Source organism: Trachinotus anak, unplaced genomic scaffold, assembly GCF_046630095.1.
Source record: "Trachinotus anak isolate AG129_WGS33_773 ecotype Australia unplaced genomic scaffold, CSIRO_AGI_Tana_v1 ptg000023l, whole genome shotgun sequence".
Classification (NCBI taxonomy): domain Eukaryota; kingdom Metazoa; phylum Chordata; class Actinopteri; order Carangiformes; family Carangidae; genus Trachinotus; species Trachinotus anak.
In genome coordinates, this window is record NW_027273874.1 from 2,401,507 (window position 1) to 2,427,893 (window position 26,387).

Below are 26,387 nucleotides of genomic sequence, written 5' to 3' on the forward strand. Positions count from 1 at the left end.
TGTATGGGAAATACAGTGTTACACAATGCAGGTATTTTAAGGCAGCATTTGTCATCTAAAAGCCAAAAAATACCTGCACTCTGCCGCCTCTTTCCCAATTCTCAGGCCCTATGAGGAATCTCACAAACACGTCCACCTAGTCTTGAACAGGTGGTGTTCATCAGATTGAAGCAAGCAGCTTTTTACTGAAACATTTGTATGAAAAAAGCCTCACAGAAAAAAGTAAGAGATAGTGTTTTTCATGTACATGTGAGGTTTTGAATATGTAGGTAATTAGTGATGAAACTTCAAATCATCACCCCCTTATTCTATAATTGTAAGAAAAGGTGTGAGAGCTACATATAAACCCAGTCTTCAACTCTTGGGAGTGACTGCACTAGTCCCATATAGGCCTATATATAGTATTTAGTTCTCTCCCTTCAACACAGACCAATGCAGTTTCTGTCAATAACTCTCAACTAACTGATACATTTATGAGTTACTTTAATTCCACTTTGCAAATTCTGAATTTCATGTCAAACAAAAGTTTTTTGCATTACTCACCCTCTCCAACCCTTTTTAAGGTGTACTGCAGTTAAGTCAGCCCCAAACCTGGAGACCGAGAAAAGAACAGAGAAGTTAAACATTGGAAGGAAGAGAAATGACTCTCTGAAAGGAGTAAAAAAAAAAAAAACCAAAAAAAAAAAACCCTTAAACAAATGGTGAAACTAGCAAGAAAAGAAAGGTAATTGCAGGTAATCAATATGTAGTGATTCAGACTGCTAATTCAAATGCAAATATCAGCATCAGATGTCATGGCTCAGTGCGTGTGCCCAGGAACCGAGGAGAAAAAAATAACCTGAGTGAGAGAGTGGAGACATAAAAATGCAGCACTGGAAAAACAAGTGGTCTGACCACCAGGGTAATTAGTCAAACAGACCTTTCTCCTCATCAAAGAGGGCCAGCGGCCATGACTCTGCTGCCACATTATCAGCCTCCCCTTTGTCCTCAGAGGTAAACAAGCAAGCTAAGGCCAGACAACATCAAAACTAAACTCCAGAAATCCCTGCCTCTAACGAATTGAGAGCCAGAGGGCGGCTTTTCTCTATCAGGTTTGCGAATAGAGAAATTTAGAAGCAAACAACAAATTAAAGTGGATAAAATTGCTGCTACGGTGACAGTATTTTCTGTTTGCAGTCACTGTGTTTAAACAGACCTGGTATCCTATTCAGAGATTTAACATTTTCCACACATTATGGAAAAGGAGGAGATATGCTGAATCCATGTTACTGTAAATCATCTGCGATTTCCAGTCAAAGGACAGGTTCGATATCAACGGCCCCAAGGAATAATCAAGGCACAGAAGGAGTGTTTATGATAAGACACTTCAATGCGTCACATCCTTTCAAGGCTTACTCGATGGTGACCCGCTTTTTTGCCCAGTTTATCCTCAACGAGTGTCGCCCTCCACTCTTCAAACACACACGCCCACTGAATGAGCACTTCAGAGGGGGCGCCTTGAAGGTCAAGAAGGTTGTGGGACAAAGTGAAAACTCGAGGTGAGATTTTCTCATTTACAGGTGACAGTTGAGGCGGAAATCACACGGGGGGGGGGGGGGGGGGTTACCTTTGAGTCAGGACCCAGACGGATCAAATAGAGAATATCTCTCCCTTTAGATGTTCTGGCCTGTTTGTACAGCGTTCATAGACGGTACTTTTTTAGATCTCATGTTGTTTGATAGATGAACATTGATGAAAAGCATGAACCTGTAAGGCAAATCTTCATTTGCATTAAGCATTAAAGACATTAGGATCTATTGATCTGGTGAAAAAGACTGATACCACGCTCACTCGTGAGCGTTGGGTAAATGGTCTGAGCTAATCCTCGGCAAGAAAATCAACAAGCGTATCTCCCAATATGCAAAAGAATTTCTTTTCACATTTTAAAGCAAAAGACAACAACTATAATTCAACTATTATCATCGCTGTTACTCTTATGTGTTTGGTAGTTTGTTGAATTTTGTGTGATTTTGTGGTCACACCATCGTATCATAGAATACAATGACTTACTCACACTAGGCTAACAAAAGATTAACAGCAGAGTAGTAACATTGTTGAGCAATACATGCTATTAAATATGCCTCAGCTTTTTCCCACTCTCTCATCATCATAATTAGTATTTCTAGGGTTGCCGGCTGCCAGCTTGTTTGCACATGTTGGTCATTTGAACACATTTTTGTTGTGTCCTCTTGCTCTGAATTGAGCACTTCAGCGAGGCTCTCTGTGTTTGTCAGTGCTGGTGGAGTCTACGGGGGCATCTGTAAGCCTGTCAGGGTGTACTCACAGGATTAGCCCCAATAAGGTACAAGATGGTGCTGAGACTGGATGTGCGAGCATGAGTGTGTTTACTCTCGCTCTGTGCCACTTCAGCAATGTGTGCACCTCAAGCACCTAGAAAATACCAGCACATTTGTTTTTCTTAATCTGCACATTTTCAGCTTCCCTTTACTGTTCTTCTTTTTGTTCACAGTCAATCACAAACCTGGGCTTTGGGATGCCCTAATCCCTTTATTAGGCTGCAGCTGGATTTTGCTGTCGCTTTGGAGGACCATGTCTGTATCTGTGTGAATGCCACTAACACGTTGCTGCCAAAAACCTTGTGCTAAAAAATTCGATGAGCCATTGAGTGTACAAAATTATTAAAGAAATAGTTGCACATTCTGGGAATTAAACTTTGTCTCTTTAGACGAGGGCATTGTGAAGTGTGTCAAGTTTACATTATACAAGTGAAATAAGAGAAATAACAATATATAAGAAGCAGTAAAAGAAAGAGAGGATTTCTACACTTCCATGTCTGCACTAATGCCATGTCATATGTATCTGGTTTCAGTTGATAAGAAACTTCTACAAATATCGAACACAACAACAGAGGCTAGTTTTGGCTGTTTAGCCAGTGTGACTGCAAGGTTAACAACATATTATCTTATATCCAACCATTCTTTTACATACAGCATTAAAATCTTAAACAAATACTCTTGAAACATGCTGGAGTTGTGTCTGCACTCATTTTTGTCAGTCACATTATTATTAAGCAGTAATGTAGTTTAAATGTAAATTGAAAATTGATCTAAACAGTCTGCACTGCATTACCTCATAATGACAATGCAACTTGACTTCACTCATGAGTTTTTGTATTGTATGGAAATAAATGAAAACCGATGATTGACTGGAAATATATTTCAAAATAATAGCATAATGTTTGCAAAGTTGTCCAGAAAAATGCAAATGTAACAAGTACTTCAAGTTAAGTAAAATTTGCAAAAACACATCTCTTCACAATGTCTCTCTTTCTATATTTGCCCTCTTCCTTAAGCTCAAATACTGTAGGCCACAGACAAGTTTAGCAACTTGTCAAGGCCGTGAGGCCACCAGGGGACCGAGCCCGAGACCCCATCTCCATAAATTACCCGGATGACGAGGCACGTAAGCATGCTTGTTAAAATTGTAAATGAATTAAATTGGGGAAAGATAGATGGGTGATGGGTATGGAGAAGGATGCTGTGTGAATAGTAGGTGAGGAACACAAAGAAAAGGAGCTAGTTGTAGGATGGGGATGCCAGTGGTGGTTGGTTACACTGATACGCCCACGTGGATCTGTCCAGGGGATTGGGATCAGATACTTCATTTGAGCAAAGCCACGCTACATCAAAGACATTCAAATGAAGTAGTCTTCTATTGCAAATTAAGCTCCAGGGGTGTGTGTGTGTGTGAGTGTGTACACGTGTGTGAGTTTCTGTTTGTGCTGGAGAGGGGTGAGAAAGTGAAAAAGGAGAAAGAAGAAAAATCAAGGGATGAAGAGGTTGAAAGAAAGGTGTGTAGGCCTAAGCTCTTTATCCGTATCTAAAAGAGGCATCTATAAGAAGTGTACAACCTCCATGTCTGTGCACAAATCATTGTTATCTATATGATGTTGAGCAACAGAAAGCAATGCATGTGGGGATATATAGCGCTTTCATGGTGAATTTTCAAGAAAAAAAAAAAAAAAGGTTCAGATTTCACAGTGAAAATGCTTTGATAAGAAATCATTTTCTAAACTTCGACTGAAAAACACTTTCAGCCAGTGCCACCGTATTTTAAAAGCAGCACGTTTCCTTTCATAGCTGACCACATCACCTTAACCATGCATTCCTGAAAAAAAGATCACATGCCAGCACAGTAACACGTGCCACGAAGCAGATGCATGGCTTTAAAGCGTCCTCGCCGACTTGTTGGTCACTAATTGGATCTTCTATCAATTCCGAGTGTGTATTTAACATTGAGGTGGTGGGTAAGTTCCCATGTTCCTGCCACTATGTCTCCCACTGCCTCCATAAAACATCAATAAGCTTTCAATTGATCAGCTCTGACTCAGACAAGAAACTGGTGCTGAGGTTTTACGCGGAGAGGGCGAGGACATACCCGAGTGTAGCGAGCGTAAAAGGTATTCATAAACTTTTATGTGCATCAGGAAGCAAATCTTGACATAAAAGGGAAAAATTACAAATCTTCTTTAACCAGAATGGTGCTAACACTGGTCAGCAGTGGAGGGGAGAGGGGCTTCTGTTTTTTATTGGGATATTATAAATGTCTCATCCAGCCAAATAGGCTATTTCATTATTGAGCACATTGTTCAATGCCCCCTCGGTATATTATCATATCTAAGGGAGGCCTTAAGCAGGGGTTAATCTGCTAAGGTGCTTTAACATTTTTGCTGAGTGTGTGATACAAAATACGGCTGTACTTCATTTTACCTCCATGCTCAAAGCAAAATGGCCACTAAAAAGTCCAGTAATCAGTGTTTATGGGGTGTAGCTACGTGACAGTGAGAGAAGCTTAAATTCTGTTTGCTGTGAATGTTTATTTCCTGCCAAAGATTAGAAAATAAATAAGTACATACAACTGGGTGTGTTTTGACTGGCACCCACCCTGGCTAATACGCTCTAATCCAATGACAAAACAGCGTCTCCTCGTCACATGTGACAAACGTCCAACTGGCCAGAAACTTCCCGTGTGGCGATATCTTGCGCAGGTAATACCATCCTGTCACAGCTTTACACCTTCAAAGCACCAACACTATCTTGTTTCACCAGAGACAATCGCTGGATTTCAAAGGAGTTGCTGGGACATTTACAGAGCATACACACGCGTGCACACACAGACACATGCACACACACACACGTGGTAAATCCTTATTTTTCCGACTGGAAGTTAGAGAGGAATTTTAGGTGCTTGAGGAATGCACCTCTGCGGTTTGGACCTGTAGATAAACCAGCGAAGGAACTAATCTTTTAGTAATTTACACAAAACCTTTTTACCGCCGGCAAGCATCTCCCGGCACGATTAGCAAAAGGATTTATTTTTATATTCACCAAGCTGGGAATTAATATTTAAGTCCCCCTAGTACCAGCATTGTGTCATTTCGAAGCTGATAAGTGTATGGATGTGTCTGTGAGATTTCTCTCCACTTGCTAGTGGCACGATGGAGGTAATCTTCCTCTGTCTCCAGTTTAGACACGTGAATTTATTGTGCCATTTATGAGTTTTCTAATGAAAAGTCTCCCCCTTTTTTTTCCTGGATAAGGAAGTGTTTTCACATTTTACTGACCTGTACAGAGCGTTTTACTGCCTTAGTGACACCTCCTTGCAACAGGGGGGGAAGGCGTAATCTGCTCAAGTAAGCGACATCGTTTTATCAGAAGCTTTTTAGTCATGCATTAAAAGTAAACACAAGCCGCATTTAAAATACTGATTAGATGGAAGGTCATAAATGGGTTAGACTACCTGTGTTTGCAAAGGCTGCACCTTTGGATCACAAATGCTGTCTGTGTTGTTCTATCTGTCCTTGTGCAGCTCTCTTCCATGGTGGATACACTTCTCATTGATTGATGGTGACTCCCAATGACTGACGACTTTAAGGTCTTTAAACAAGAAGCTTCAGCCTTGGTGCGTCTGTATACATGTTGATGATGTCCGTTTGTACAGGTATGCTTGCCTTGATGTTGAATGTATGTGCAGGTGTTACAGTGTCTTTAGCTCAGGTGTGTTCATTTGCATTGACAGTCAAGGCATTCAGAGTGGTATACAATGACTGCATTCAGCAGTGCTCTCCATAGAGCCGCACTCAAAGCCAATATGAAAGGTTTCATTCTAAATCATGGATTGGCAGCTTCATTTTGTGAAAGGCTGGACTGCTTGTTTTGACTGTCGGAAGATAATTCCAGCTTATTACAACTTCGGGTCTTATTTTTATAGTTTTGGCTGATATTTCTATTTCAACCGGGCAGTTTGCAAACCACAGTTTTGTTATTAGAGATGAGGAGGAATGACAGCCAAATAAGACTTAAAGGGACACTCTACGAACATACTTTACACATAAAATTCAGTTTACTTGTCATGGAGAACGCTACTCAGCTTGTAAAAACAGCTGTGTAATGTCTTTTGTGGCTGTGGATGAGCTTTATCAAGTCTGAAAACATAAGCCTGATGATGTCATCAGGGTTATTTTGAGTTTACACTTCAATGGAGGACAAAAAGACACATTTGACTTGTATTATTGTAATTATAGGATCTAGCACCATAATGTATCCTACTATTCCATACTAAAGGTCAGGACCACTACTAATTATTTTATTAATCTACCTCTTTCAAGTCCCCAATCTTTATGTGTGTCCCAACTCGTGAACTGCATCCTTCGGAGGACACAGTTTACGAAGGTGTGGCCCTTCTTGGCTGTTGTAGACCGCGAAAGCTGAACTAAAAGCTGTGCCCCCCTTTACCGATGCTATCATCTAGCCACTATGACAACATGTACCTTTTTTTCACTGAATCCAACACTTACATTTGAAAGTGTAATCCTCAGGCTCTCTGTCAGTGTCATTTGCTTTCATTACCAGTGCACAATGAATCTTGGGATAGGTTGGCCCACCCATTAGGTCCTTTGTTGCCCAGGAAAAGAAGGACGTGTTTCTCGGCTACATTTGAAGGAGCCTTCGAAATTGGACAGCTTAGTTACGTCGCTGTAACGCAATTGGTCTTCTATTGCAGACACTGGAGCAATGCGGCCTCTGAATTGGGACACGGCTTAAATCTCTGGAGATCCCAGTTATGTTGAAATGAGTCATCTTTCAGCTCTTCATCTATAGCCACGCTGCAACATGATAATGGCACAAGGATTAGAGGCAGAGGGACGTAAACCAGTCAGCCTCTGCTTCTGTTGCTGTGATTCAAGCAAAATCTCATTCTGTACTCCTCCACGCCAGGGGCAACTCATAAAGTGCTTTAAAATAATAAAGACATTTAAAGTGGCTATTAAAGTCAATGTCGCTTCAGATTAACAAATGCACCTCTGTGTGTGTATGTCAGTGTGTGTGTGTGTGTGTGTGTGTGTGTGTGTGTGCGCGCATCTGAAATAGACGTGACGCTGCTTTTATCAAACACGGTCACAGTGTTAGATGATGTGCTGGCTCAAAGCATCAGCCTGGTGAAGTTACATGCACACACAAAAACAACAGTCTTTAAATTTAGAAAAAAATTTGCATGTTCGCTCCACCAAAGGCATCACATTTACCGCCAACATGATGGGTGGAATAATCACCTTCATCCTCTAACATCTTTGTTCATCCTTTCATTTCTTGCTCTCAGTCTTGATGAACTGAACTAGAATATAATTGGACGGACTTATCAGGGTATCGAGATGCAAAAGGTGTAGATGTGACTGGAGGGGTTTTCACTCTATAGCTCCTTCGTTGCTCACTTTTCTCATCTCATCTTCTTTCTCACCCTCTCATGTGTCCACAGTCCTTTTCTCAAGCTGCTCCTAATATATGGATCCATTATGTTCACTTGAGTCTGACAAACAAATGGGGATGCGCCTCTTCCCCCTACAAATCATCGCACTCATGTCATGGAGTGACATGTAAGGTGGAGATAAACACAGCTTCATCTCTGACACACATAAGAACATACACATTTACAGGCACAAGTATATTTCCAGGCAGCCACATGTAAGAGCATGTGAAAGCATGCAAAAGTGAAGTGTGTGTTTTTGTATCTATCATTTGACTGAGCCCAGAGAGACGGTGGTGGTGAACGCGCATTTATCGCTACACAGATGTGAGGACGGGAACAGTGCAAATCCACATCTGGCTCAGGCAGTTACACATTCCCACGGGTACAAAATAACAAGGCAAAGAGAGAGACACAGAGAGACAAAGTGAGGGAGGGCAATAAAAAAGAATCGTACAAAAGAGGTGAGGGCAGATGGATGCATAGTGGGTGGGTGTTGATTACTTTTCTATATGTCAGTTTTGTCTGATTTCCTTTGACAAGAAACTGCTTTAAATGGGTTTCAGGATGACAGGTCTTGTGAGTGAAGGATAAAATGAGAAAAGAAGAGACTTTGACAAAAGATTATGCACATATAAATGGAGAAAAACCATTTTGAAATATCTAAAGCACTCAGCATGAGTGAGAGACAATCAATCCAGTGGTTTGACAAAGTGCATTTACATTGCTATCAGTGGCATGTCAGTGCCATCACTGCCAAACCATTTTTTCTTTTCACGTTGAGACAATTAACATAAACATTTTAGCGATGACTATTTGTACCTTGTTCATACAAGGTATCAGTGCATCTATAAAAAGTCATGTTTTAAAGTCATATTTTTAATTATGAAAGGTGTTAAATTTTTTTGGAGTCACAAGAAATTACGTCACCCCACAGTTATATACAAAGCCTGTTGTTCTTCAGTGTCAATCAAGTTTTTTATTGTTCTCTATGTTTGGCCTTATTCTGCACACGCCATCTGCTCTTGTGATTTACTCTAAAGAAGTAAACAAAGCACTTACAGATGATGCTAAGCTAAAGACAGCCCGGGGGTCTTCAGCAGAGAAGCACTTGTTATCTCTGTTTGGTATTAGCTAGAATCTGGATGTACCTTCAGTCCTTGAGTTTAGCACAAAGTTTGATAAAGTTAAAGGAGCTATTTGTAAGATTTGCTAATGCGACATAGCATACATAACAGCTGTTTACTCACCAGTCGAGAAGAACAGTTTTGAGCTCAGCATCAAACTTCATTCCTTAACTCTCCAAGAGCCGTCTCCAGCTGTGGAAAGCAACGTTACCAACGTAACTCTTGTGTCTATTACGTCTTTTCTTCCACTGCAGTTAGCACGCTGACTAACTAGCCCCAGCCCATCCTGTCATTTTCTGATAGAAACCTGTCCAATCTGCCCTGAAGACACAGCGCTGCTCAGAGGGCTTATTATAACTTCTTGTGTTATAAAGACAATGATGGCTGAAGCTCTTGTCAAGCAACAACAAACACCACCTGCTCCCGGCAAGACAGCACATTCAATGGCAGAGATAATGTACAAACAGCCACGTTACGATGGATGAAAGGTTAATACAAATGTGTCGATTCCTAACTGCTAAGGGTTACATTAACAACTTAAAGTGACGCAAATTATAATATCAGGAGTTGGTGGACACCAAAACAGAGCTGAAAGGAGAGTCAACACTGGACTTTGATTCATCAGATAGCTGGAAACACGACAGAGCAAATGCTAATTTTTTTCCATATGTTCTGGATGTGTTGTAGGAAACTGCTTGCTAACATATTCACCATATCAACTTCATAGGATGATAATATGTATGTTAATGTTAATTTGAGTTGGGATTGCAGCTTTAAAAAGCTTCTCATTGCACCTTTAAATCTGTAAATTTAACACACTGATTGTCCTGGCTGACAATACAATACAACCCCAGATGCTTCTTTTTCTGTGTCTTGAATGCCTCAACAGTTATAAATGTAAGCTTTAACTACAAATATATACAGAAATGTGGTATTTATCATACATATTATCTGTTCAAAGACTGTTCGAATATAAATACCTTAGGCAGCAGCTGACAACTCATAGCACTAGCAGTGTGGGCACGACAGCTCTCTGCGTCACATGGAGAAGCTGCAGCTAGTAAATGGGCCCTCACTGTGCCTGTGCTCATTGTGAGCCCAATTTAACAAAAAAAAAACCTCTTATGAAAACCCCTGCCCCTCTCCTCCAAAGGTCACAAGCACTTTAATGGGGAACCCCTATTTAGCCAGCAGTGGGGAGACAAGGGAAAGTAAATTTGCCAGCGAGACAGTTTCCTGCCTTTCCCTCTTGCTATACAAGCCTGTATTCTGAAGCTTCTTGGGAGGATATAATGATGTAGAAAAAAATCAAGCCTTGCACATGAGTCATACCACCAGCCAAACCCCCCACCCCCATCCTTTTTTCTTTTTTTCTTTTTTGAGCAAACAAAAGTGTTTTGCTTTTCATCTCATCCAACATTGGGGAATAGGAGAGTAAGAGAAGAATAAGTAAGTAAGGCACAGAAGGGGGCACGAGGTAGATTTTGAGGAGGTGGAGGGAGGGAGAGGGGGGTATGTTACATGATTAGGTGTGGCAAAGACAAACGAGTTCCCCCTTTTCTTCTCTGCAGTGCTGACATGCTATAGTGTACATGTGTGGGCGGGTGTCAGGGTGATGGCTGCATATATTTGTGTTTTAAATGTGTGTGAGATCAAAAGCATACCAGGTTTTATTCAATGTCTTTTAAGATAATCCAATAATAAAGAACAAAAGACTAATGGAGTGTTTTAAAGACTTAAACTATTGAAGCTTTGCTTTGGAGTTTATCACATAAATATGGCTATAGGCATCAGCAGACTTTGCCAGGCTCAGATGAAGATGATCTATACCTTTCTCCTGGTTTTCACACAGTGTTCTTGTGGGCATCGCACGGATCCCACGCTACATCGTCACATCGTGTACTGCACACCCTCAAAAACACAAGTGTGTGCACTCCTGTCCTGCTGTGTATGAGACTGTAGTTAGAGGTTTTTTAGATGCAGCCTTCATGCTGATTGATCCACTTGCTTCCTGTGGGCCTCGATCCAACACAATGTGATGGGAAGAATTCATCAGCAAGAATCTCATTACTGCAAATGCTGCTTTATTTACTTCTGCAGCCAATCCCCTTGTGTTCATTTGTAATTTTTAAGGTTATTTGTCTGTAACATTTGTTAAATATATATTTGTGACTCTCTGTCATTAACTCTGGCTAATTGCAGCCCATTAGCTTTACAGGAGACTTCCTTTTATTTTGGAAAACTGGGGAGGCCGTTCTGCAGAAGTGTGATGCTCAGCATCTTAAGTTTCCCTAAAATTCAAGAAGTAACAAAACATAAATTAGGAAAATTAGTGTTTGAGCATTTTTCAGAGACACTCCTGCACTCATTAAAGATTGGAGAGGAGCCTTAACCTCAGCATCGATTTGTGTATTGAGCCAAGTGTAACAGTTTCATTAGCAGGAACAGCTACAGTAGCATCTAGCACAATGGTTGCTCTACATTCAGCCAGCCAGCTTTAAGAATCTGTTTTATCCTGTGCTGCAGGAAAAAAAAGTGCATTAAATAAAAGCTTTTTGTGTTAAACTTGTGTTCTGTTTTGTGTCTGTCTGTGTCTGCACAAGTGTTAAATACACCCAAACTACATCAGCAGACCATTTCTGCTCTGTATCTCCCAGTAAAACCTCCCCACCCTCCTGTCAGAAGATTGGACCGCACAAGCTTCACCCACAGCGTCTGCCTGGTGTCACTTGTCCCCCTCCCTTTCCCTCCCTCCCTCCTCCTCCCTTTGCTTCCTCTTTCCGCATCTCTCTTCTTTCTTGTTTGTTTTGTTTGTGTCCCTCTCCTCTCTTCCTCCTCTTTTCCAATAAGAACAATAGGTTATGGAACGCATTTTCCTGCGGCATTACTCACAGGCACCAGCCGCCACATGCCATTAGGCTCAGCCGAGGCAGAGGAGCGTTCAGCGGCGGTGGCGGCGCAGAGCATGCCTGCCATCTAGTGGTGTGGAGACAGAACTGAAAGCACAGGAAGAGAGAGAGATAGAGGAATGACACTGGCGTCCATGAGCCTGGTTGAAGATGGCAAATATCCATCCAATTTCTTGAGAGCAGAACAGAATACTTGTTTATCAAGCTGTTTGTTTTCCAGCTGAACAGGTATGATTGGATCTGGCCCAGATTCGTGCCATCGTCATGTCAAGTTTCATTCAGAAATATGGCAGTGCAACATGGTCTTGTTTATTACTAATTATTTAGAGATATTCTTTAATAAGATATAGATTCAATAAGCCAGACAGGATTATTTTTTAAATGTGGTTTACTTGTTTTCCCAGCACTAATGTCAATTCTACTCGCTGACAGTGAAATGAAATTAAATGGGATTTCCAACATGCAACACAGGTGACTCATAAGGTATTAGAATTCATAAGATATTGTTTTTTCTGCAACATAGCACAAACTGATTCTAACAGAGTTGACAAGGTTACTGATCTATATTATTGACTGGGGGATTATTTTTCTATGAACAGAGATTTTTGGCTTTCTATCCTCACTGTCCAGCTATTATTTGTCATTTGTTACTTTTTGGAAGTGAAATTTAAAAATGATGATCTCCACATGCACAGTGGGTGGATCATTTGGGATAAGCCATGGCTATAGAAAGAGAAAGGTACAGGCTCTACCATGTTGCAGCATATACAGTATGTGGCAGTTCCTGCTGCTTGTTGGTAAAGGTCAGTTAATAACATTAATTACTCCATACCCTGTTGAGGTAATCTCTACCGCTGTGTGTACATTTGACATTTGCATCTGTGCAATAATGATTACTGTGTGTCAGAATACACCGTTGCAGCATTATGAAACCGTGCACTTGTGGCCACTCCCCAGTCTGTGGTGTCACCACAGGTGTTTCGATTGTGACACCTGTTTTGACATCACTGCGCTGTGCTACTGATTCTCACTCATTACTGGAGATTCCAGCTGTCTTCATCAACAAACACTAACCAAGGTAAATAGAAAGCTACCAAAAGTTAGCTTATTTTCCCCAAAGAACGTCTCTCTGCCTTGCAAGCAAATTCTTTGCTGAACCTTTTCAAATGCTGCTATACAGGAGTGTTCTTGAAACTGTGTAATCATACCGTGCGATAGTTGTTTTACCACTGTTTGACATGTGACGGCCAATTTCATTGTCACCATTAACAATGGGCTTCGGTAGCACTTCCATATATGTTATGTTAGATATGTTGCTTTCTGAAAAGTCAACTTTCCCAGTCATGAATGGTATTTACAAGATGGAAACCGGTAACTACGGTAAGTCCGATATGACTCGAACACAGCATTACTGTCCATCAACAGCACATTTAAAAAGCTGGTGTTTAACATTTACATCTATATCCATACATTACTGTGAACTACACTTTCCAGGCACTCAGACATTCATAAAAAAGATTACAGGAAGAATGTTGAAAACATGAAGCCACCAGATAGAGGACGAGCTTCTCACCAGCTTTTAAAGTAGAAAAACACAACGTGAGGAAGATGGGGAAGGTGTGGATTCACAAAAAAATGGTTTACATCATCAGCATAAGGGTGATTTCCATTAACGTCAGGATTTCTTCCTTGCTCACTGACTCACTCATCAACAGTGTGTTCAATGCTGACAATGCTTAGGCCTTTCCTCAGTCATGGCTGGGGGTCCTGCTATTGTAGATGTTGGGTCACTGTCACACTGCCACGAACTGTTGATGTTATTACTGACACCTGTGCTTTTCTTACCAAGATAAATCAAAGCGTCGTCTGTGAAAAATGTCTGTTACAACAATACCGATTGTCAAAATAGTTCCATTTATGTTGCTTTTTCCTTTTTCTTTTTCATTTCACTAGTTAAGAAGATTGTCCTCCATCCGGTGAATGAAATTTATGAATGCCAGAGTGATTGAATTACAGTTCAGTCAGTTGGAGACTCTGAAACAAGAGGATTTCTAGTGAAGACATCCTCCTCCCCATCACCGGGTTCAAATCACAACAATTAATGTTTCTGCGAGTGTTAAAAATGAAAAGCTGGATAAGCGAACGTGAGCGAGCGAGACCGAAAAAAACGGAGTTAATGTCAGAAGAAAGAGAAATAACCGGTGCAGCAACCTTTAGAGGAGGAGGGGGTGTTGGTGGTGCAGACTTCTCAAACCCTTCTCTTGTTTATCTGATGGGGAGAACGATCCACAAGTGAGCGGCAGCAGCAGCCGGCAGACAGTGGGTGAGCTTTCTCTAGCTCCCTCTTGTTTGGCTCCCATAACCCCCCCCCTTCTCTCGCCACTTCTCCCTCTATCTGTTTCTGTTGCTTTCTCCTCTCTTTCCATCTCCCCTCCCACTCCCCCCGCCGTCTCCTCTGATAAATCTCTCACTCACTGCTTTTTGCCTCCTCTGTCTCTCCCCATCCCTCTTCTTCGTCTTCTCCCTCTCTCTCTCGGCCGCTCCCATCTTGCCTGCATCTACTGCTTTATCTCCCTCCCTCCCTCCCTGTTCTCCCCTGTCCTTTTGTTTCATCCTCTCCTCTCCCTTTCATTCTCTTCCCCTTCTCTTCCCATTTGACATCCTCAATCTTTCGCTCACTTCCTCCTTTCCTCTCTTCCTCGCTCAGTCTCCGCCTGCAGGACTATTCAGTAGATTAAGTTCGGCGGTGGCGGCAGTGTTGCTGATTCAGCCATATTCTTTCAAATGACCCAAATCCTCACTCTGGAGAAACCTCATACACACAGTGATTGCATTTTTCTCTCTCTGTCTGTCTCTCCTTCTTTTCATGCGCACAGAAATACACAAATACACACTTCTTATTGATCTCTGAGAGTTAGCCTCTTCCTTTTTTTTTTTTTCGCAAGACCCTCATTCTGTTTCTAAGCCTTGTGTGTGTGTGTGTGTGTGCGCGCGTGTATGTGTGTGTTTGCTCTCTCTACAGTAGTTATATCAATATCCATAGCAAACCTGCAGGCTTATTTCAGGACTATTTTTCCTCAGCGTCTACAATCTTCTTTTGTTTCTCCTGATCACAGTCAAGCTGGGATGGCATGTTCACGAAGATAAGGCCGTATTTTTCCCTCTTCAGCCGCAACGTCAAAGCCGCTTGATAGAGAATGTCTTCACAGTCATGTCTACAAATGAGTTTTGAGGACCGCGCGTTGAATGTCACTCGCAAATTGACGCCCTGACTGCATACATTTTCGCTTACTTTGATACGCCCCATACTTTGCTTTTGTTCTGTCAGATACGTGGCACTTTTATTGGCAAGACTTGAAAGGAAACAACAAACTAAATCAAAATTTGCATACGTTATCCCCATGATGTCAGACAGCCAGATGTAGAATGAGGGAACAAGGAAGTTTTCCAGAAAGTTAGCGAAGTCAAAACACACGGTGTCCTCGACGAATTGCTCTGATATTGAATGGGCGGGACCGTCTTAACTTTAGGCAAGTTTTTGTGGTTGAGAAATTACACTGTTTACAATAAGTTCAAAATGTAGTTTCCCCGCAGAGGCTTGGTGTTTCAACATCACTGGATATAAAACAGTTCACTGTTTTCAGCCGTGACTTGAAATGAGTTTTGCTCTTGATTTAAGTACATCAAGTGTTTTCTCTGTGTGAATGGTACTTAAGGCAAGCCCCAGTTTGTCCTTAATGTACTACCATTACAGTCAACTTACAGAGCCAAGCATCCAATTTTTATAAAATTGAAAACAGAAAGAGGGAAAGAGCTCCATGTTGAGTTATTCTTTGGTATATTTTTATGTTTCCATTATCAGACAACAGCGCAAGTCTGCAATGCCACCTGGTAACCAAGTCAAACCAGAGACTTTATATAAAGATGGATGTAGCCTTCGTGACAGCACCCATAGGTCTCTGGAGAGTGGTTTGGAGGCTAAGAGTTGGCTGCTTCGCCATCGCCATCTTGGCAGTGCCTGACGCCGCCAAACTCCCAGCTAATCCAAAAATGGGCAAAGTGATGAGACGTGTCTGGGGCCAATTGCATGCCAGTTTATGGCAAGTATACGCCCACCCACGTCACTCAAAACAGCACCCCCCAACTATACATACCTTTAAGCCTGGATAAAATTCCACCCCCCACAGTTGTCTTGAAGGGGGAAATGTTTTGTACCAGGCAGTAAACATGTTTTTTTCTGCTGTAAAGTTGACTCGTTTTTGGAGCTCACCATTCAAGGCCCTGCAGTTTTTCAGTTTTCAGCCCCGCTTGAGTCAAACAGAGTTGGTGAGACTCTTATTCATATAACTATATTGTGCTCATATGGTTCTGCGACAAGATAAATGTAAATACAAATCATTCAATCAACATCCACAAAGGGAGATTGGCTATGCTGACAGATGTTTTCATAAAGAGAGCAGAACGCTACAGAAAGTTGGCCCCCTGCTAAACATCAACCTGTGATCCTGAAGGTATATCTCACAGAGTGATTTGGAGAGGCTTTCCTCATTCATACCAAAGTGATCTGCTTTTTTTAAAATACAAAAGATGAGTTTTCAAATGTAGTCAATTTACTGTGCCTGTAAAACACTACTACATCCCACACCAATTATCATCGAGTTAAACAATGCACTTAAGCCACTGTTGCTCAAGTGTTTCCTGACTGTGACTAACCAACATCTGTGATCCAAGTGTAGCACTTCAGGGCATTTTCACACTTTGGCCAATTACATGATGCAGAACTTCAGGTCATACTAATCTCTATAAAAGTGAAATCATCCATTTGACTATTTCTTGGCTTTTCTTTAATAACACAAACCTGGTACGTAAGGCTTAAAACACTACCAGAAGTTGCAGAAATTGTACTACAACTCATTTGAAAAGTCAGTATGAGTATGATGTAGGCTCTCACGCCAAAAGGTCAAGTGTTAGTTCATCTTCAAATGGACTATAAATTTCTACAGACAGATACTATGGTGTAACTCAGTGGTTCAAACACAGCAAAACAATGCGTTACTGTTTGCTCTATTTACACCATGTCAGACCCATAATAACTCAATGCTAATGCAAACGCCACATTTTACTGCTGCTGCTTATTGTGAAGCTAGCCCTGCACTGTAACCGTGGGTGTTGTCAAATCAACCGTGACTGAAATCTTAATTATCACAACTTTAAAAGCCTCCCTACACATATCAAATATTCCCCATCTCAATTAAAAAAAAAAAAAAAAACATTTTGGAAACCCAGCCTGTATATCAGTCCTGCAGGCAAATTCAAAAAGGGTGTTTATTTCAATCTTTAAATATAAACTGCTACAGCTTTCCATACTGGGTGTGAGAACGCTGTAATACTATGCAGGGCAGTGGTGGAAAAGAGCAGGAGTGATTGGCATATAGTCACCATATCTGAAGAAGAGAGAGAACATACATATTCCATATATATATATATATATATATATATATATATATATATATATATATGTATATGTATGTATATGTATATTTATATATCAAAGTACACCTCAGTGCAAGAGTTTATCTTGCTCTTGAGCATTTCATGCTCCCAGATTCAATTCCCAGGAGAACATGAGAAAGGTAACAGCAGGGTAGAATAGTGTTGTAACCAATCACACATTTGACTCTTCAGAACAGCCACTCATCCTCGCCGCGAACCAGACACCAAATCACCGTCTGCTCACTCTTTCTCAGCCATTTTGGTCACAGAACATCATGCAAACATCTGAGATGTTATGTCAGTTATTACCTATCTATATTTGTGTGTCTACAACTTCTCTCTGCCAGCCCAGCGTGGTGCTCACTCTCAGGTCCGGTTGATGCAAGACCGCTGCTTGATAGCTGAGCCTTGTGCTACATGGATGCTCACAGCGGGGCGATCTGGCAGGAAAACAATGGTATAACACAGTTTGACTGTTACACATGTTCACGTGCAAGCACATTTGCAATGGAATACTGTATAAAAATAAAAAATGAAAGAAAAAGAAGCAGTGTATGCTCAAATGCACATGCCAATATACAAGCACATGGTTGTCTGGGGGTCCCAGGTCTTGCTTGATTCAGGGTTTTTATTGGCATTTTGATTGGCCAGCGGGGCTCCCTGTGTCTACACAAGGCTCCACAGGAAAGGAAGAGCAGTTTGTAATTTAGTGCAACACTTTCTTAAAAGAAAAGAAACAGAATCTCAAGTTTAAGATCGTCAACTTTCTCAACAGTATATTCAACTTCATTTTTTTCCTTTTTTTTTTTTTTTTTTGTTGTTGGCTGGGTGACTAGGAACAAATCAGATGGAGTTTTTTTTTTTTTTTTCTTGCCACAAAAATGTCGTTTTTCCTCTCGTGTGATATACTATCTGGGATATTACCAAGTGTGTAGGTGTTAAAATGGATGGGGATATAAAAGAGAGGAGCGACAATGAAAGAGGCAGAACGAGTGAAAGAGAGAGACGAGGAATGTGTGAAAGAGGCAGAGGGGCGCGGGAAGCCGGGGTGAAAAATATGAAAGCTCCGGCTGTCCCAAATTCAATCAACGCAAATGTCGAGAAACATTCTGAGCCTTTTTGATCAATTAATCTAGCAGATGGCTCGAGAAGCAATCAAGAGAGATAATAGTGAGCAAGTGAGCAGTAGAGAGGAAAGAAGCAGGTGGAAGGTGTGAAAGTTCCTCCTTTCATGTGAAAGCTACGATTCTTTGCTTTGAAACGCAGCAACTGATAAGACAGAAAGAAAGGTGTCACGTGAGAGACAGATAAATCTGTGCAGTGTGTGTGTTTTTGTGTGCATGCATATTCCCGTACACCGTACATGTGTGCTTGTGTTTTATGTGTGTTCGTGCGGCTGTCAGGATGGAGGGCAGCAGATTGCTAAAAAGAAAGGCAGCTGAGGAGCTTAGCCGGCCACCACAGACAGACAGCGAACATCCAGAGATAATCAAAGGACGACAAAGCTAAATTCCATCTCTCTTGCAGGAGCTACCTGCTGGGCAGAGCCTGTCTCCGTCTCCTTCACCCTCACCGGCTCACCTCTGAGCTGCTGTGTGCTATGTATATTTTAGCTGTGGAAGTGGTTTGAATATGGCTGCTTCATAATATGATTTGAAAGGGCTGAAGAGGCCCTTGAAACAGACACTCGAGAAAGAGACAAAACAGTCAGTGACAGTGGTAAAGATGGAGAGCTGCACACCTGAGATGTGGCTGTGCCTCCACCTGCTACAGCAAGAAAAGAGGCTATGTCCCTGAAACAGCTCAACCATCTCTCATCCTCATTTGTCTTTCAACACTTCCTTTGTACCAGACACCTCAGATGAAGAGTGGAACCAATCAGGGTCAGGCTGACTGCGAGTTCACCTTAATTTACACCCCGTGCATAAGGAGAGACAAAATCAAAACAAAAACAAAGGCAAAAGGCGCTGCCGGGTTCTGGATTAACCACAGGCTGTTTTATCTCCGAAATAAATTGCCTTGTAGACAAAAGAACTAATTCACGGGGTTAGAAAAACAAGAGGAACTCGATGAGGAGCATTCTCACTGCGCGTCAGCTCTCTCTCCCGCCGACGCAGCGTCTCTAATCGATGAATATTGAGTGGCTCCCGCCACCAGCATTTTAAAGGCAGGGAGCACCCACCATCGTTCATATCTCATATTGATATTTTCGTGCCCTATTTTCTCTCTCTACTCTTCCTTCCTTCATGCTCCTGAAGCCTCCGTCAGCAGCGTTAAAAGTTTCTCAGCTCTAATAACTGTGTTCTAACTTTCCAGCTGTAATGACTGTAGGTGTTTTGCTCAGTTGATTTTTTTTTCCTTCACTTTTTTTTTTTTTTTTTTTTCCCTGCTTTGCTCTTTTCATAATGAAAAGGTTGCTGAGGACCATGTTCCTCACTGTTATTTATTTCGCCTGCATTCCTTTTTTCTCGTGTTTGACATTCACAGCTCACTGGCGCAACAAGCCTGAAGCGCGACGGCAGAGGCATTTTTTCTGAAGTAAAAAAAAAAAAAACTTAAGGTATGCTTGTTGCAATTACATGACACACACTGACACACATGGGCATGTTTTAGACACACGTGCAGACCGCACACATGCAACTGAGCTGAACCAGATTTGAGCATGTACCACTGGTTAATAGCCCAATTTATTCTGAGAATATTACTTATTCATTTGCATAATGATTCAAATGATTCAGACATTTGTTAGAGGCAGAGTACCGTGATTGATGGAAATTTAATTATGACACCTCTTAGTTATTAAACGGTAATCAAGCTAAGCCACTTATCTTTAACACTTACCTTTAGCACACAAGGGCGGGAAGAAATTAATGGCAGTCACCGGTCTCAAACGGAAAATAATTTCTTTTTTATACTTGATCACACCTTCAGCAGAATACTGGCCACAGCACTGACGAGTCCCACTCATGAAAGACAACCTAGTTTTTGGCTTTTTTGGCATTTACCCATAAGATTTGTTTACTTTGCTAACCTGAGCTTTTTGATTTCTCTGCCCAGTGAGACGTTTGTGAGAGAAATGCTAATGGACACACACACACAGATGGTTCAAGCTCTTGATCACCACTCTCTTCTTTAACCTGTTGTACCCTGCTGAGGGGTGTCTCTTGACAGAACCCATTTAAATTTGAGACTCACCGTTGTGCACTTTGGCTCGCTTAAGAGGACGAGTCAACTCCCACCGAAACCTAAATTGCTTTGACAAATCATCATTTGAGCCAGGGAAGCATTTATCTCCCTGAGCACAGCTAAACACGCCATGGATACCACATCGGGACTTGTAAGCAACCAAAGATAAAACGGCAGCGTCTCAAAGATAGAGCAGCAGCTTTGAGCGCTGAACTGAAAGTAATTATGCAGTAATACCGTCGAAAATGTCACTTATCTCCCTGTTTACATTCTTTCGTGGAGAGCCGTCGTTCACGAGGAGTGAAATAGCAGCAGTCCTGGAGCACACTAGGAAGACGCAAACCTTTATGCAGCGGAGTAAGTCGTGCTGAGAGCTTTCTGCTCCTCTGTCACGGAGGTCTTACTGTGCATTTGCTCTGCTGAACTCAACTTCTCCCATTCTTTTTCCTCTTACCATCTTTGCCGCTGTTTCACAGGGTGTCTGTGGCAGCCAAGGGGCAGGGGTGTCCCCTTTGAAACAACATAAACACTCAGTCATTCCTTACTGAAAGGACATTGTGTCCGTGTCTGTGCCTGCAGAAAGTTTTCCTCCTGCCTGAGGCCTGTTTGTTCTTTATGAACATCCCTCTGCTTCAGCCTATTAGCAATGAATGTGTGAACGTGCAATATAGGATGCTGTGACTCCATGGCCACAGAAAATACTCGGTCCTGATTGGCTGGCAAGTGACCATTTAATGGTCATATAACTACACCTTATAGAACGTGCAAGAGTGTGAGTGTATATTAAATTGCAGGTAACCATAGCAACAGTGCTACTGCTCCATGACATGTTACCATTTAACTGTCACTGTGGGTTAAACTGACAGCTTTATGGCTTCTTTTGTTCGGGATCTGGTAAGTGGCAAACCTGGCTCCAACATTTTTTTTTTTTTTTTTTAGGTTTGTGTACTGCTGGCAAATACATTTTGGAAAGTGCAATTTCAATGAGCATAGCTGCAAAGTCTCCAAATATTTACGCTAAATCTATTGCAAATGTACAAAAAGTTCAATGACAGTGTACAGTATATCATTTGTTTTCCCAATTTTATTAGTACAGGATTAGTGTTTTTATCATTTTGTTCGGTCAACTCAAATAACTTTGTTAAAATCATCATGAGACATTTTTGCTTTTTTTTTTTTTTTTTAAAAAACATAACCAATCTTTTTTCTAACTTTCTACTACTTAATACAACTGCTACTTTTTTCTGCCTTACATTGCTATACCTTGTGTCTTATTTACATACATCTCGGCAACCTAGATTCTCACCTTAATATCATCCTCCTCCTTATAGTATGAAGTTAGTTGCTTTTTTCCTATCAATCCTGTTGAGGGAGACAGGTGCTTTGCATGTTGTTGCACAAGAACGGAGGACATCTTTCTGAAGCATGCACAGCATAAGTTATGTTCATTTCTATGTAGCCATTTATAGCAAATCAAATGAAGTCATGCAGTGTAGAAGGCCTGTACAACAACACCAAGCGCCAGAAAGCAGAACAATGCAGGAGACACCAAACTGCGTGTGGCGTGACAAGAAAAACTCTCCCATTAAAACAGATAAAGGAATTAAATTCAAAGTGGCGTCCCCCCACAAATACACCTCAGCATGCAGTTAGTGAGAGGATAGAACCATAAAAGACCTGAAAGAACAAATGCATGAAAGAGAATGAGACACATTGGTGGCAGAGAAACTGGACTTTTGGTGCAGGTGTGGAAACAGTGACTGGATTATCTGTATCCACTGCCGGTGCAATTGTGTCAGGCCTAAAAAAAGATACAAGCACACAGACAAACACTCAAAACAAATATATTCAGCCACGTGCACACTCGTACAGACAGAGACAGAGGAGGTGCAGTATCCAGGAGGCAGCCCTTACCTGGCTCCCAGCAGTGGGTTTCTACATGAATGCTGTCTGGGCTGAGGGAGGAGAGGAAACTGGAAGATTCCCCTGCCAGGAAGTGAAAACAGATAAATTGTGAGTTTGGATTTTAGGGCTTCCACAGAATTTGCTTCCCTAATCACACGAGGGAGCCAATTCCAGAGACGGTGAGCTCAGTCGGAAAACACTGTTGCCTGCTGATTTTTCTTGTGTCAGTCAGGCCTGACGGCAATCTAAGGACACATGAAAGGAACAATGAGGACAGACAAAATGATGGTGTAAGCACATGTAATGAGTTCTGTCTCAACAGAAGCACTTTAAAGTAACATGTGGCTTGAATTGTGAGCTTCAGACTCTGCTATATTTAACAGAGGTTGATTTTTTCTTTTTTTTTTTTGCAACCATGTACAGTGTTCATAAACTTTTAACGATGTGGTGAAATGAGGGAATTGCTAGTGTTGTTTTTAAGTGCGACATTCAGACAACACCTAACTTAAATATCTTTTTCATAATATCCTTGCCACGAACACAGTGTCCATGCCTTGGCTGTCGAGTAACTTTCGAGGGAAAACAGTTAAAGGCTTTGCAAACCTAGTCCAAATTTTACATCTGAAATTGCTGCACATTTGAATATAAATATGACCTCACACTGTTTAAATCACATTTGGACACAGAATCCAAAACATATGTCCATTATTTAAGTTTTTGGAACAGATTTTCAACATTTTTTCACATCCATCAAAAGCATTTAGGCAGCTGTTTGACCACTGAGAGCCACTGTACACGCAAATGTCATTGTCCAAAATGTCAACTCCAAGAAGCTGATAAATTGGTGGAACAATAAATGAATCTAAAGGTGTAAACACTGTGAATGCATGGACTAGGCGATGAGGCAGCTCAGCTACTGACCATGATCTTGTATGTTGCAGCTTTTTGAGGCTTCCAATATTGTAAGAAGCGGCACACAAAACCGATGCTGATGAGGCAGTTGAACTGAACCAAAACAATTAAGTTTCGGACCAGAAAAACCAAAATAATGAGCTTAAAGACGCTATAAAGCTCCACAGAGACGGGTTGAACTATAGAGTGATAGGCCATTTCCCTTAGGCCAGGAAATAATATGCCTCCTCAGTAGCGTCATGTCTTCATGGCAGACTGAAGGCTACAGTGAGTCACTATCAGAAAGTGACTTTATCGGAAACTTCTCTGTAAATATGTGAATGTGTATTTTTCTCTATCTGAACGGTTTTCTCTGGAACTAGACATGAGGAAAAATTGTTTTCTTTATCGGAATAAACACATTCTTAAAACACAAATTTCTTACTGGGTCCACCTGCCTCTCACATTTACGTCATTTCTTTTCGGCTCGTCTTTTGTGAGTCTCTCAGACGCCCAAAAAGTGCATCCCTGCGACTAATTTTCACTGTGCTTATTTACACCACGCCTTGTTTCCCTGCTCTCTGACAGCAGCTGTTCAGAGTAAACATCGACATGTCAGCTACCCCACTATTTCACCCTACATTTCTCTAACGTAATTATATGTATCAGTTTCTGGGCAGAGAAATAACTACACAGCACTCTTCGCTCCTCAGAAAATTGTGACAGTGTTCCCTCCTTCCTGGAGTGGAGAGTTTAGTGGAGTTGTGGAAGTTAACATACAGTTACAAAACCGCTGATTTCGGAGTGGAGAGGATCTCTGCTGTGTAAGCGACGGGCCTCAGATGTGTCAGTGCTGCTGGAGCACAGGAGCAATGTGTGATTATGTACAATATTTAAATATAACTGTTCACCAGTATGTTTGGAGAGACCGTTTCTGAACATATTCAAGTTTTTTATTTGATTTGTCTAAGCATAATTATTCACATTATTTGTCATTTATTGTTATATTTCTCTCTCTGTGGTCCATAGGTGGAGTCTGTAACATTTGCTAATAAATGTCACTAAACACAGGTACAAGTACAGTTGAGGCTGAATGGGAATGTCATTGGTTTTACAGTTATTTGGTCACAAACCACAGGAATGAACATAGCATTGTGACGTGATGGAGGAAAATGTGCACTCATGGGTGCAACTTAGTTTGAAGGAAGTTTTAATCAAATTTAAGTTGCTTATTGATTTCCCAGTGTAGACCTGTGTTTCTTACTGTACGTTTGGATGGTTGAAAGCAACCAGAAAGTGAGGAGGTCACAAAAAAAAAAAAAAAAAAAATCAGTATCAGTAAATATGGGAAAACTGCACATCGTGACAGAAGCACTTTCGTCCTTTGTCTTCAGTCAGTGAGCCTAAAATAACATCTGGCCTAATGTGTAGACTCTGATATGAAAAAAATAAATAAAAAATCAACTTAGCCACAATGAAATAAAAATGAAAGGGAAGTCTGAATAAAAGCAAATCTGTTATGATAGATTATCCAGCTCAGGAAATTTAAAAGCTGCAGTAGTAGCAGCATGAAATAACATCAAGCGGTTCCCTCTGAAGGGAAGAAAACACGCCCTGGTTTTTCCAACTACACTGACTGCATGAAGACAAACTGGAAACCACAACAACTCGCGAAAGCATCGATATTATCCTTGTTATCCTTTAGTGGCAATGTGGGTGATTGACACGACCAGACAGCAGAGTGACCTTCGCTTTGACAGACTGGAATGCAAAAACAACGCTAGTTTGTCTCATGTTGACTCTCATGTATGGCCCGCCAGAATATATCACACATTGTCATCACCTTCACCTGCCACTGCTGCACGTCTCACACACATACATGCACAGTGTATATACAGCGCAGTCATGCACGCGCACAACCCGAGCTCATTTCATGGCAGAGCAGAGGCCCATCTGTGTGGCGCAGCCGACTGCTGCTCCGGTGAACAGCGGCAGGATGGATAGCGGTGGGAGCGGCTGTAACCATCACATTGTGCTCCATTGAAGAAGGAATTGATTATGTTCACTTGGATAGCTGTGTGGCTTCGGCGGTAGACATCTGATGGAGCCGAGTGAGAGGGATGAACTGGCAGCGGAAAGGGTTGTAAGGGGCAGAATGCAGGGGGTGATAGAGGGACAGATGGGTGCAGATTAATACACGGATATGATAGATGACCAGTATCGTATGTATCCATGGCTTTACTTAACTCAGATCTTTTTGCTTTTCATTATATTTCATCTCCGTACAGATAAAGTTTTACAACTTTTCCCATCATTGAGGCCTGGTCACACCAGAATTTAAGACAAAATCAATCTCCCTTGATCAGTGGATTTATTCACCTTTTTTTCTCATCAGCTTTGGTGAACTTTAAAGATATTGGGCCATTTTCCAAGAGCAAACCCGCCTTGACAGTGCTTTGACAAAGTAGTTTACGGTACGCGTATCTTTCGAATAAACCATTATACCAACCAATTGACCAAGCTGCGAATTCAGAGAACAAAATGACTGTGTGGAAAAAAAACTGTGGCTGATAAGTGCCAAAATATCCCAGCTGGCCAGCTTGTTTTCAGTTAGCATACCATCTAAACTTCATTTCTTTACTCGTCAAGAGCTGTTTCCAGGGGTGGAAAGCAATACCAATGTTTACTCGTCTCTATCACATCTCCTCTTCTGCTACAGTTAGCGTGCTAACACCAGGAACACACTCCCTGCCAGTGGTTAAAAATATATTCATATTTTTTTCATGTCTGTGACATATTCAGATTCAGAGTGGACAAATACAACTTGAGTGAAAGGTGTCATATCATGTAATGTTGCAGGTGTGATGTTAATATGACATTAACAGGTCTTTGTCTGTTTTGGCTGGCTGGCCTAACCAGCTAGCCCCGGTACGTCTCGTCACTTTCTGTCACTGTAGCTTCCAATCTGCCCTTAATACATAGTGTTGTTTACAACCTCTACTATTATAGGGACAACAAACCCTACGCACAAAAGCTCCCCGAAGTGACAATCACCACCACCAGCTCCCAGCAA

At 41.4% G+C, this 26,387-nt stretch overlaps 1 long non-coding RNA gene across 3 annotated transcripts in view; it reads right to left on the reverse strand.

Annotated features, from left to right (window-relative positions):
- Positions 1-26,387, reverse strand: part of LOC139607126 (uncharacterized) — an 82,456-nt gene that overhangs the window by 53,599 nt on the left and 2,470 nt on the right. For 2 of the 3 annotated variants that reach the window (XR_011684792.1, XR_011684791.1), the window contains exons 2-3: positions 22,433-22,504; positions 18,193-22,319 (exon numbers count right to left, since the gene is read on the reverse strand). This is a non-coding gene — a long non-coding RNA (uncharacterized lncRNA). Of the gene's footprint in view, positions 1-543; positions 592-17,641; positions 17,773-18,192; positions 22,320-22,432; positions 22,505-26,387 lie in introns of those variants that run through there. The other variant, XR_011684793.1, reaches the window with a different exon arrangement.